The following is a 13402-nucleotide window of genomic DNA, read 5'->3' as shown; positions in this document are numbered from 1 at the left end:
ACAACTGCAGGACTGTTGAAGAGAAAACCTTAACACATTGATTATAATACATCCCACCTGTACCATTCATAGTTTTACAAATAAAAGAGATGGGCAGCATGCCATTTGGTATTGTTTAAAATAGAACTGTAATTCAGCATAAATGATCAATGAAAGACTCAGATATAGGGAAACAATATAATACTAGACAATTAGCATCTGTAATTCCCTAGGCTAGGATGTATTTATCAGGAAACTCTGAAACCAAATGAAAGTCAAAATGAAACTTTTCTTTTCCTCCAGTGAATAAGACGATTAAAAGAGGACATTAGTGTTGAATTCACATACAATATTTTGAACTGTGGGATGTTGCTTTAACTAATATTTCCCTGTAGAACATCAGTATTCTGAGTCATGTTAGGACAAAAAGGCAGTAAATGTAGCAATGCAGAGGTTGCAGACAGTATAAGCAGAGTCACACTTCTATCAATATAGTATGCCGAGCAGCAGAAATAATTATTGATTGTCAGCAGGATGGATTTTTAACAAAGGCTTCTGTACTTAAAATTATCACACAAGTTAGTTATTACAAATGTCGATCTTTAAATCTGATTATTTTATACATTTTTCAAATTCCATCACCTTATTTATCTCTATATTCTTGTTGTTGACTGAAATTTAAGGAGAGGTAATTACTTTCTTTTACACTTTTGTAATTGTAACTTATTAATTATTTCTGTAGTAACCTTTTCACCACTAAATTATGATGAACAGATAGCATGAGGTTCATTTGCTGTGTCCCATGCTGCTACCTCATAATCTTCTGGTGAAATTCAAACAATAACAAAGAGGACAGGACAGTGCCTTTTTGTACCATAGACCAGAACTTAAACAATTTCTTCTTTTAATAAAGGTGTAGAAAAATTATGATGAGCTTGACAGTTAGAATTGTTTGGGTGTCACGCAAAAGAAAAGAAAAAAATGAAAACACACTTGATATATTGAAAGTGTCACACAGTGTTGCTACAGCAACTGAATTTGGCAATCAGGTGGAACATGGTGCCATATTTTCCAATTGAAGGAAACTGAATTACTCATCTGCCACCAGCAGCCCTATGTCAACAGCTATTCTCATGCAACCAAAGGCGCACAATACTATTTCAGTGAATATACAGGGATCTTCTCATATTTATCATGTTTTAAAATCAAACAATAAGACATAGGCAGACTCTTGTAATTTTAGTACGTCATAGGGAAACATAATACAAATTGTGCCATGCCCTCATTTGACAGAATCAGAGATTTGGAAAGGCTAGAAGAAAGCCATCTGTTCAACCTCCTGCCCAGAAAGCAGGACATCTATCCACCTACATATCGTTCATACCACAGTATGCCAATATTAAAATGAAGATGGTCCCAGATTTAATAGCTCCAGATGACATACAAATTTGCCTATTCCTAGCAGAAATGAGCAAATGGAAAGAGACATGTAATGTCATTATCACAATGGCAAATGATCTCTAATAACTTGGATTGCCAAAACTTGGCATTCTCTAAAACAATGCTAGTATGTACAGTAACCTATCCATGATTACTCAGAGGTAGTCACACCAAAGATAAATATCCTTTGAAGCATATTACATATGATATGTATAGGAAAATATGAATAATAAGGTGTTGTTCATTCGTTCAGTCGTCTCTGACTCTTCATGACCTCATGGACCAGCCCACGGCAGAGCTCCCTGTTGGCCGTCACCACCCCCAGCTCCTTCAAGGTCAGTCCAGTCACTTCAAGGATGCCATCCATCCATCTTGCCCTTGGTCGGCCCCTCTTCCTTTTACCTTCCACTTTCCTCAGCATAATTGTCTTCTCTAGGCTTTCATGTCTCCTCATGATGTGGCCAAAGTATAATAATAATAATAATAATGTGTGTGTGTGTGTGTGTGTGTGTGTGTATATATATATATATATATATATATATATATATATATATATATAACTGGAGTCAATATTATTCATTATTTTAATCAACAAAATGATATAACAACTATTTACGATATTTGAAAAATGTTACAATGTACACCCAAAGTTAATATGGGCAAAAGGGTTGTACAAAATTTTCATTAGTCCTCATAAGTCAGATCAAGTTTGTTAAATTCATATTTACAATGCAATATCTGATATGTGGGCATGGCATGTGCCAAAAACTTAAGAATCTAAACTTACTCAATACTTTTTGTTTGCATTTTGTAAACCTTGGAAGCCTCCCAAAGTCAGTTTCATTTTTAGCGCAAGCAAGCAAGGCAAAGATAAAAAGGCCACTGTTCTTTGAATTAATGGCCTTTTGCCATTATGAGAGTGAAGCATCAGAGAGAAAGCAGAGTTTACTGGAAAAGAGACTGAGAAAGGACAGAATTCTGGGAAATGTAGTTTGGGAAGGTGAGGAGAATTCAAAACACCCTGCCCTAAACTACATTTCCCAGAATTCTGCTCAGCATCAGAAAGCCCCAATCAGGATAGGGGAGAGATTTGTCCCTCCATAGCAGCACTCAGCCAGAGTTCCAATAAATTTTTGAATCTGCAAAGAGGGGAACTGACTGATAAGTGAATGCTAGGCTGAGAAGAAATCTCTAAATGGAAGTTCTATTGGTTAATATGATATATATTCAATGAGATAGCTGTTGTGGGGCTGCCTCTGGAGAGTGCTCAGAAACTTCAGGTGGTCCAAAGAACTGCAGCCAGGTCGCTCACTAGGGCTGGCTACAGAGAGTGGACAATCCCCCTGATGCAGCAGCTCCACTGGCTGCCAGTCTATTACTGAGCACAATCCAAAGTACTGCTTATGACCTTTAAAGCCCTAGATGGTTCAGGACCAGGCTATTTGGCTGGCTGCATCCCCTAGTATGAACCTGCCCGGGCCCTGAGATCTTCACGAGAGTCAGTTGAAGATGCATATCATCTTCCAAACAAGCTTGATGTTTGGCTTTCATAGCCTTGTACCTCAAAAAGGCCATTTCACAGAGGTATGTAGAACCAAAAGACAGTATGAGCAATTTGGCTTTTGAATTTAGTATTGAAAGATCCTCCCCTAACCGAGTCTAAAATTCGGAAAGGGGTTTGCTTTTAAATGATGGCTGACAGTGGCTGTCTGAAACCATGTCTATAAGGAACTCATATTCTGCCACACTGAGGGATTCTGATTTTGACAACACTGAAAATGGATCTACAATCCACTCAGAATTTTTTTTGAAGTAACAATAATACTACTTTATTTATTTATTTACTACTTGCCATCCCCTGCCACACGTTGCTGTGGCCCAGTCTTTGTATATGTGTTTTGTGTGTGTATATATATGTGTGTGTATTTGTGTATATATGCGGTTATGCCCGTGCGTTGTAATTTCTTTTTGGCTTTTTAAGTCTCTTCTGCTGTGTTTTTCAGTGTTTTTATGTGTGATGGTCACTCGTTGCCCTGATAGGTGTATTGGGTCCAAATTTGGTATCAATTTGCCCACTGGTTTTTGAGTTATATTAATCCCACAAACGAACATTACATTTTTATTTATATAGATATTTATATACCACCCCTCTCAGCCCAGAGGTGACTCGGAGCAGTTCACAAATTGGCAACAATTCAATGCCTCAACAATTATAACAAGTAAACACAATCAAGAAATTATGTTAAAACAATAGCATATGATATAAAAATATATAAACTGTACAAAGCCTTAAAACATTATCGTGAGCGTCTCCATGTCAAATCATTATTCCATTGTGTTCCATAATTCTGTTTAGTTATACCATATTTGGGAAGGCCTGCTCAAAAAGCCAGGTTTTCACCTTTTTTCGAAAAGTCAGGAGGGAGGGAGCCGATCTTATATCTCTAGGCAGGGCTTTCCACAGTTGAGGGGCCACCACTGAGAAGGCCCTGTCTCTCGTCCCTGCCAGATGCATCTGCAAAGAAGGCAGGAGCGAGAGCAGGCTTTCCCAGAAGATCTTAATGTCCTAGATGGTTCATAAGGAGAGATACATTCTCAAGCCCAAAGAAATTGTAAGTTTACTTCTGTTATTATCCCCTTTGACTGAGCAGTGACTGATGGCTGACGACTCTCAGTTCTTACAGAGCCCATCTTAAGCCACAGTTCCATTTCAACAAAAGTTTAGCATCTAACAGTTGGAGGTAGAGGAGGAGGAGGAGGAGGAGGAGGAGGAGGAGGAGGAGGAAGAGGGAAGCAGCACAGCACTGCCTCTGCATGTCCTTGTACCAGCAAGGGGAGCAGGAGGAGGGAAGCAGCATGGCGCAACTGACATGGAGTCCCTCACAATCTCTTGCAAAGCCATAAGGGAACCCCTGGCCTACACTGTAGAGTTAATGCAGTTTGACATCACTTTAACTGCCATTGTTCAATGCCATGGAATGATGGGAGTTGTAGTTGTAGCCTTCTCTACCAAAAAGTGATAGTGTCACATCCAATTACAAATCTCAGGATTCCATAGCATTGAGTCAGGGCAATTAAAGTAGTGTCAAACTACATTAATTCTACAATGTAGACACACCTTCAATCTCTGGGTCAATCCAAATCATTACAGACCATGCTAATGCACTATGGAACCAAATTAGACCAACCTGATCCAATCTGGACCTAGTGCAAACGGGTCTGAATAGGAATTCATTGCACAACCCTAATACACAATGTTAATACAAACTGAGCTTCCACCTGCAAAGAAGAATATTAGTGTTTCTTAATTTTATGTGGCATCCAATTTTAGTCACAGCATAATATATGTGCATGGGTGATACCTTTTTCCCTGTGTCATTTTCAATAAAAACTGTTCTTCTTCCAGCAGAGTTTCTCCCTATGAGGGAAAAATACTGATGTTCAGAGCTCTGTTATCATCATACGTTATTTGGCCCTAAGTAAATGTCATATCTAAATCTATTTTTTCTGAAGCAATGTGTTATGACAATTGCTTACTCTTCAGAATAGAGAGAAATGTCGAATGACAACAGAAAGGATGGTGTTGGTCAAAAGATTCCATGGCAGAAGAATCTCTTCTTTCTAAGCTTTGTCTTGTTTTGTCTAGGGCAGGAGGAGGGAACACATTTTGGGCCCATTTTAAGTGGAATACTGGGGAAGATGGAACTGGGATCCTATTGATCTTACTTTTGTCCAATATGTCCAGATACTCACTATTGTGGTAAATACTGGTATGGCATGCACATTTTGTCCAAAGTAGTACAACATGGCCTCTACCAATAAGTACTGTTCTACAAGTGTGTAAAATTTGTATTATTGTATTTTAGCCATATCTACTTTACAATTCATGAATCTTTTATGGTGTGTTGTTTCCTCCTTGACACACTTGATGCATTTACTTCCCTATAATAATGCCTATTATGATATAGGTACAAGTTTTCTGAAGGTCTATATTTTCCAATAAAAGCCACTCATGTTTTGAAATCTTCTGGGAAGTTCCTTCTATCAGTCCAATCACCCTCACAAATGCATTTGGAGGTAACAAGTGAAAGGTCTTTTTCAACGCTTTTACCTTTCTGACGAAGTTAGACTAGCACCCTCTTTGCTATCTTTCCACAAGAAGATGAAGACCTTTTTGCTTTGATAGACCTTTGAAAACAGATTGTTTATGACCCCTCATATCCATGTGCTGGATTGTTTAATTATAGTTGCCTTTTGAATGGTTTGTGTTTTTAACTGGTTTAAATGTTTTGATAGTTTGTTTAGATTTTTAAATGATGTGACTGTGAATTTTTCAGCTTTGTTTAATTTTAATTCTTTTAAACTGTCTTAAGTACCAAGCTAGTGGAAAGACAGGTTGATAACCTGCTCATATAGTCACTGTCATCTCTCACTGTTTGGCATATTGTCCTGGATAAATTAGGAACACATTTACCATTCACAATTCAAATACTTTAAGGATGGTTAAGAGTAAAATAATCATAATGCAGGCTATTTTAAATATTTGATGTTTTAACTTATAAGTTGTTTAATTATTTTAAAATCTTATATTTTGAGTTTTGTATTGTTTTACACTTGTGTTGTGTTAAATATGTTGGTAGACATTCTGAGTCTCATTACCTGGATAAAGGTAAGATATAGATTAAATAAATAAATAAAGTCTTACTCTAATTTAACCATGGGGATATTTGAATTTTTGTACATTTAAATATATGTGTGAAAAGAATGAGCTTTGTTTGGATCCACCATCATTTTGGGTTAACTGCCACTGCCAAGCACTAGGTTCCAACCATCAGTCTCAATTGTTGATTTTGTCAAGTTCTCTCCCTGTCCCATCTCCCTGTCCTAGCTGCCAACTCTCCGATTTTCTCACCCCTGCCTCTCCCTTTCTTTTGCAGCGAAGATTAGAGTATAGCAAGAACAAAGAACTTTCTCTTTTCATAGTCAAGTGGACATCAAATACATTAAGCCTGGAATGAAGAAGGAACTCTAGAAGCAAGATGGCAATCCTTAACAACCATCTCTATCATCTGTATTTTTCAGATACAGTAGAGTCTTGCTTATCCAACATAAACAGGCTGGCAGAATGTTGGATAAGCAAAAATATTGGATAATAAGGAAAAGTCTATTAAAGTCAAATTACGTTATGATCTTACAAATTAACAGAAAAAGAAGTTCAGTACATGGTAACGTTATGTAGTATTTATTTTATTATTTATTTTGGGTATTTATACCCTGCCCTTCTCAACCCCTGGGGGAGACTCAGGGCAGCTTCCAGCTGGCACATTTTTAATGCCCACAATTAAACACAATAAAACACATAACAAAACAGTAATTATAAATAGTTAAAAACATGGTGTTAATGCAATAAAATCTACTTTAAAAGAAAGCCAGCCTGGTGGTCATTGTCTCACTGAGTTCTGTAATTAGAGACTCCATTCAGCTTGTCATAATCCGTTTCCATAACTATTGTCGTCATTGTCCTCGTCAATCTGCAAGATTACCCAAAGGCCTGGTCCCACATCCATGTTTTTAATTTCCTTCTAAAGGAGAGGAGGGATGAAGATGACTTAAGTTCCCCAGGGAGTTAATTCCACAGGCGGGGGAGGGGGGCACCACTGGGAAGGCCCTGTCCCTCATTCCCACCATTTGTGGTTGTGACATGGGTGGGGCCAAGAACAGGGCCTCCAGGGAAGATCTTAAATTCCTAGGTGGGACATAGAAGGAGATACGTTCAATCAGGTACGCTGGGCCGGAACCATATATTTACGAATTTAGCACCAAAACACTGCAATGTATTGAAACAGCTGTGGATCTGGGTAGGAGGCAGACTGTGTTGGATAATACAGAACGTTGAATGAGCGAAGGCTGGATAAGCGAGACTCTACTGTATACGGAATGTTTCTGATGAATATGTTTTTGTCTAACAATCCTAGTTAAACCTAGTGGTTTACTACAGAGTTGTCATCTTAATAGTTTTCTTTTTGTTTTCAATTGACAATATTTTTTTTCTGTAGGTCACAAAGGCAGCAGTCTGTGACATCTGTTCCTCTTTTTCACACATTTGTATTAATCTAAGAATAGTTCTTTCAGGGAGTGAATGCAATGTCTTCCCTGTTGCAATTAGAATTCTACAAATGATTCTCATGATGTGAAAAGTCTTCATGTCTTGGAGGAATCAAATTCAGTTAACCTGAAGTGACCTCAATTTCGAACACAATAGAAATAATTTGTTTCTTTACTTCTACCTTTTAACAAAGTCATGCTTAGATGATCTATTCTGGTAACCTTACTAAAACTTTAAAAGGGGTTTTTAGGTAGAATGTTGTTGCCATAGACAAGTTCATTGAATTTTCAGGGGGGAAATTAATTGGCACATCCAACAATGACAAAGAGGTCATCCTTTCTCTTCATCATGTATCTTTCCACAATATATGTGATGTCAGAAATCTTTCTCATTGCACAATTCATCTGATGGCCATTTGTAAGTTAAAAGGCAGTGCTTTATTCTTCTAAGTATATTGCACTGTATGTTTTTACCTGGTAAATCTATATGCATAAATTGGAGAATTTAAAATGATTGTTGGTTTTACTGATGGGTCTATGGACGGTAATAAATTGTTGTTGTTGTTGTTGTTGTTGTTGTTATATGCATAAATCTCTAATAGTAAAAGAAGGTCTGTGTACAGTAACCTCTGATGGACAAACTTAACTTTATGATGTTGCAATCCTAAAACTAATTTTTTGGAAGTGCGGGGGCTTTTTCCTTTTCCATTGGAGGAGGAATGGCATAAGCTTTTGGCACTTGTGTCAAAAGCTTCTCCTCTGCTGGATGGGTAACGTAAACACAGGATAACTGTCTTTAAACAAAAGCAAGCAAGTTGGTTAAGGTGCTCACAATAGCCCCTTTATTGCAGTCTCTTCAAAGAATGATTCAAAAGTATCTCACCACATTCTTCCTAATCTTTGTCCTCTCCCTCCTTCTTTGTGTCTTTCCTTTTTATACTCTCCCTTTATACACACCTCCCTCTCTATCACTCAGCTGATATTAATCATCATGTCTTGAGCCACAGCATGCATATCTTCCCATTTGATTAAGGGTGAGGACCTCTGCCTTCCTCACACTCTTACAGGGAGTACCTATATAATTAAGTATAAGCCGAGTTTTTCAGCCCCCTTTTTAGGCTGAAAAAGTCCCCCTCGGCTTATACTCAAGTGAAAGTCCTGGTGGAAACGCATGGGGCTGAGAGAAGCCCTTCATATATATATATATATATATATATATATATATATATATATATATATACACACACACACACACACACACACAATCTAACCGTAAATAAACTTCAAAAACTTCTTTGATCATATTTATTATTATTATTTTTAAATTTCCATTACAACTTGTGCTACATATAACTCTATCACACACCTTTTATCCGGTTATACATATTGTATTTCTTTATAATTATTATTATACCATTTTCCCCCTTACCCTTAATTTGTGCCCCCTCCACCAGGACCAACCGAGAATGATGGTCCTCCAAGTTTAGAGAGAATCCCTTCTTTAAGCTCCATTCCTTCCCACCAGGACCCTCCACATAGCAACCCAGCTTTCCACTGTCTGCTCCTAAACTGCATTGAACTTTCCTTCCTCTTCCTCTTTCAAGGGGAAACTTGCAACAGAAGGAATGGAGGAATTGGCAGCGAATTAAGAGGCATGGGAAAGGAACAAAAAAAGAGGGAAACAACACTTCAGATTCAACTAAAATAATATATAATACAATGATTTTTTTCTTTAAAAAATAACTAAACAATTATATTAAAATTCACCCAAAAGACATTTTAAGTATAAAGATATATTTTTTTATTTTTAAAAGCCCATCATACCCCATCATACCATGTGTGTGTGTGGGGGGGGGGCAAGGAGTAGCTGCCATCACCCTGGCAACCCCAGCCTGCCACTCTCAAGTAATGGCAAGGGTGCACGCACTGGTGGCAACAGCCTCCTCTTCTCGCTGTGCACACCCCTCTCACCTCCCACTTCTCTCGGCACACGCAACTCCCTCATCCTGTCACCATGCACGTGAGCACCCCCTTCCTCTTCTGGGGAGGGAGGAGGAGGTGCTCGAATGCATGGTGACCAAACAAGGAAGGCATTCATGCAGCAAGAAGGAGGAGGTGACAGAATGAGGGACGTGTGCGTGTGGAGAGAACAGGGTAGCGAGAGGTGCATATAGGCAGTGGGAAGAGGTGGCTGCTGCCGCCAGCACGTGCACCCTTGCCTTTACTGAAGAGCAGCAGGCCAAGGTTGCCAGGGTGACAGCAGCTACTCCTTGCCCCCCCCCCCCCTTTATGGTATGATGTGGTATGATGGGCTTTTTTATTTTCTTTTTTACTTTAGATTTAAAATGTCTTTCATGTGAATTTTAATATAATTGTTTAGTTATTTTTTTTGGGAAAAAACATTTTATTATATATTATTTTAGTTGACTCTTGCAACACAATAAATAACCCATATTGGAGAAGAGGCTGGATGTTAAATAAATGTACAACTGAATAATTAAAAACTAGCAGAAAAAACTAAAAAAGCAACATGCCATTCAAATGAACCCTCATATCAAAACTGCTCTGACAAAAAAAAATCTTTATTAGGATTTTTCTTAAAATCCTAAGAAAGCAGAAATAATCATGCCTGAATCATAAACATTTAAACTACTGATGCCTCAATTAATGTAATTTGATAGGTATCTATTTTTATTTTTATTTTTGAAATGTACCAGTAGCTGCTGCATTTCCTGCCCTCAGTTTTTGTGGTAAAATTAGGTGCCTCAGCTGATACTCAGGTCAGCTTATATTCAAGTATATACGGTAAGCACCAATTGAGACAATTAATTAATACAATTAATACAAGATTGCATACACCCACCAAAGTCAGTGGAATGAGTTAAAATTGATTATGAACTTGTTGATTTCAATGGCATGATGCTAGGTATGCCTACCTGGATGTACAGTTATTACACTGTATCTTAGCTATATGATTATTAATAATGTTTTTAAATGGTTTTTAACATAATGTTTTTATCTACTGTGTAATGTTGTATTGTAATGTGTCTTTTATGTTGCTAGCATCAAATTGCTGCCATTGTAAGCCGCCCTGAGTCCCATCTAGGGGGTTGAGAAGGATGGGATACAAATAACTTCAGCCAAGATGCCAGATCAGCATGGGAGAGAGAAGGGGAAAGAAGTGTAAATGTCCCCTCATTTCCCACTCCCTTCTGTAACGTTTTCAAAAGAAAATGCATAGATTCACTGCTTGCACAGTAATTTTGGTGGTATATGGTAATGCAAGTTCAGTGAATAGTGTTCAAAAGAGCTAATAAGGTGACTAAAGAAAAAGTTCAAAAACTGATAGTAAGAAGAGAAAATACGTTGTCTGTTTGATGATGTGACTGGAAAATGATTTTAGTAAGGTGACACTGAGGACTTATGTTTTTATTGGTTTTGTATATTCTAAACGTTATTAATTATATTTTATGTTGTTGGGGGCATCAAATTGTGCCGACTGTAAACTGCCTTGAGTCACCTTCGGGCTGAGAAAGGCAATATATAAATACAGAGAGAATTGGCCATCTGCAAGGACTTTGCCCAGGGGATGCCTGGATGTTTTGACTTTTTTACCATCCTTATGGGAGGCTTCTCTCATGTCCCCGCATGAGAAGCTGGAGCTGATAGAGGGAGCTCATCTGAACTCTCTCCAGATTCGAACCTACGAAAAATAAATACATACATACATACATACATACATTTATATGTGTCTACTTAACAACAAGGCCCATTTATTTCAGAAACTTAATCCCAATTACATTTGTATACTCCCAAATAAAGATAGATATAATGTGACTATCAGCCCATCAAAGCCAATCAGCCAATCAATGTATATAATTTCCTGTTACATTCTCTGCATAATGTGTGGGCAATCCATATGAAATTGACAGGTTAAGATGGGCATCCTATTTACACTGTAGTTGCACAATACCTGAAATTAGCAAAGGAGGAATTTCTGAGATGTTTGTGAATTGTGCAGTGAGTTAAAGTCATTTATCAAAGAAAATTAACTGCAGAACAGATTAGAATGTGTGTGTGATAAAACTTCAGTCTCCTGGGGAAAATCAGAACTGAGCTGATGCTGTGTTTTTTTTCTTTGAACTAATCATGTCTACATACCCGCCCAATTGTGTTCTGAGGCTTATTCTTGGTCAATAATCCCATCATAAAGTGTTTTACATATTGAATCATATGTTTGCTTGTCCACTCCTTTTCAGGGTGGACCTTTTCCAAATGATACCAGATTCACATCCACTCCTGACATCACAAGTATTCCTCAGCCAACAGGGTCCCAGATTGAAACTGAGCCTATTTCTGACAATCAGGCAATGGCATGAAGACTTTGAATGACTGTCCAAGGGGATCTTGCACTGCATTGCATGGCGATGTCCAATCTTTTTGAGCAGAGACTCTGTATCTAAGATCCTTTTGAGCATAAAGATAATAAACCTCTGTTCTTCTTACCTTCACCCTGGTTTCAATGTTTCGATTTGGCTGCTAAAGTAGTAGGATGCGCTGTGCACTGGGCTCTCAGCCAACTCCTTAGTGGGTAGCTGAATATCATCTTCAATATGCCCATGTTGCTGAACTGATTTGTTGCTATTGGATGCCCTCAAATCATTTCCAACCTATGGTGATCCTATCGCTTGGTTTTCTTGGCAATATTTGTTCAGAGGAAGGCAGTATTTGCCTTCCCTTGAACCTGTTAGGGGAGAAACATCCAAAGGAAGCCTTTATTGGTTAACAGGTCTCCCAGGATTACATCTGATTAGAAATTAAATTAGATTTTCTTCTTTTTAGATAACCTTGATCTCAATGAGATTGTGCCCTTTGTTATCTCATTCTTGACTGGTGTTTTCTCTCTGGTAAGTGGGCTAATTACTTTATTATGAGAGAAAGAGTTTTTAGTAGTGAAAATGCTTAACCTTCTTTTTCTATCCAGTTTGTTGTCATTGTTTTTTCATCAGTAGCAATTTATTCCAATTCATATTCTAATTAAAATTGCTTGTTCCTCCTGAATTAATTACAGTCATGATCTAGCCCATGAAATATCATGTGTTGACTTAGATGAAATCATTACACATTATTTGGCTATATGTTGTTAACAAGTCATAGTGTTGTATTCTAATGTGACAAATCACATCTGGCTGCATCACTGAGGAAAATTTTAAGTGGTGACAATATTTCCTCCCCACTTTACAATAAAAACTCAGTACCTCTATTAACCTATGTATTCAGGGTGAGTATAATCTCATCCAACTATCATGTTTTATTTTCTTTGTTTGTTTTCTGAGTTTTACTGTTCACATGGGGGGGAAAATCTGACTTTTAAACATAGGGCATTTTTATACCCTACCTACAAGGTTTTGTTGTTCATTCGTTCAGTCGTCTCCGACTCTTTGTGACCTCATGGACCAGCCCACGCCAGAGCTCCCTGTCGGCCGTTACCACCCCCAGCTCCCTCAAGGTCAGTCCAGTCACTTCAAGGATGCCATCCATCCATCTTGCCCTTGGTCGGCCCCTCTTCCTTTTGCCTTCCACTTTCCCAAGCATAATTGTCTTCTCTAGGCTCTCCTGTCTCCTCATGATGTGGCCAAAGTACTTCAACTTTGTCTCTAGTATCTTTCCCTCCAGTGAACAGTCGGGCTTTATTTCCTGGAGGATGGACTGGTTGGATCTTCTCGCAGTCCAAGGCACTCTCAGCACTTTCCTCCAACACCACAGCTCAAAAGCATCGATCTTCCTTCGCTCAGCCTTCCCTAAGGTCCAGCTCTCACATCCGTAGGTGACTACAGGGAATACCATGGCTTTGACTAGGCGGATCTTTGTTGCCAGT

Source organism: Anolis sagrei, chromosome 5, assembly GCF_037176765.1.
Source record: "Anolis sagrei isolate rAnoSag1 chromosome 5, rAnoSag1.mat, whole genome shotgun sequence".
NCBI lineage: Eukaryota > Metazoa > Chordata > Lepidosauria > Squamata > Dactyloidae > Anolis > Anolis sagrei.
Note: the sequence above shows the minus strand (reverse complement) of the source record.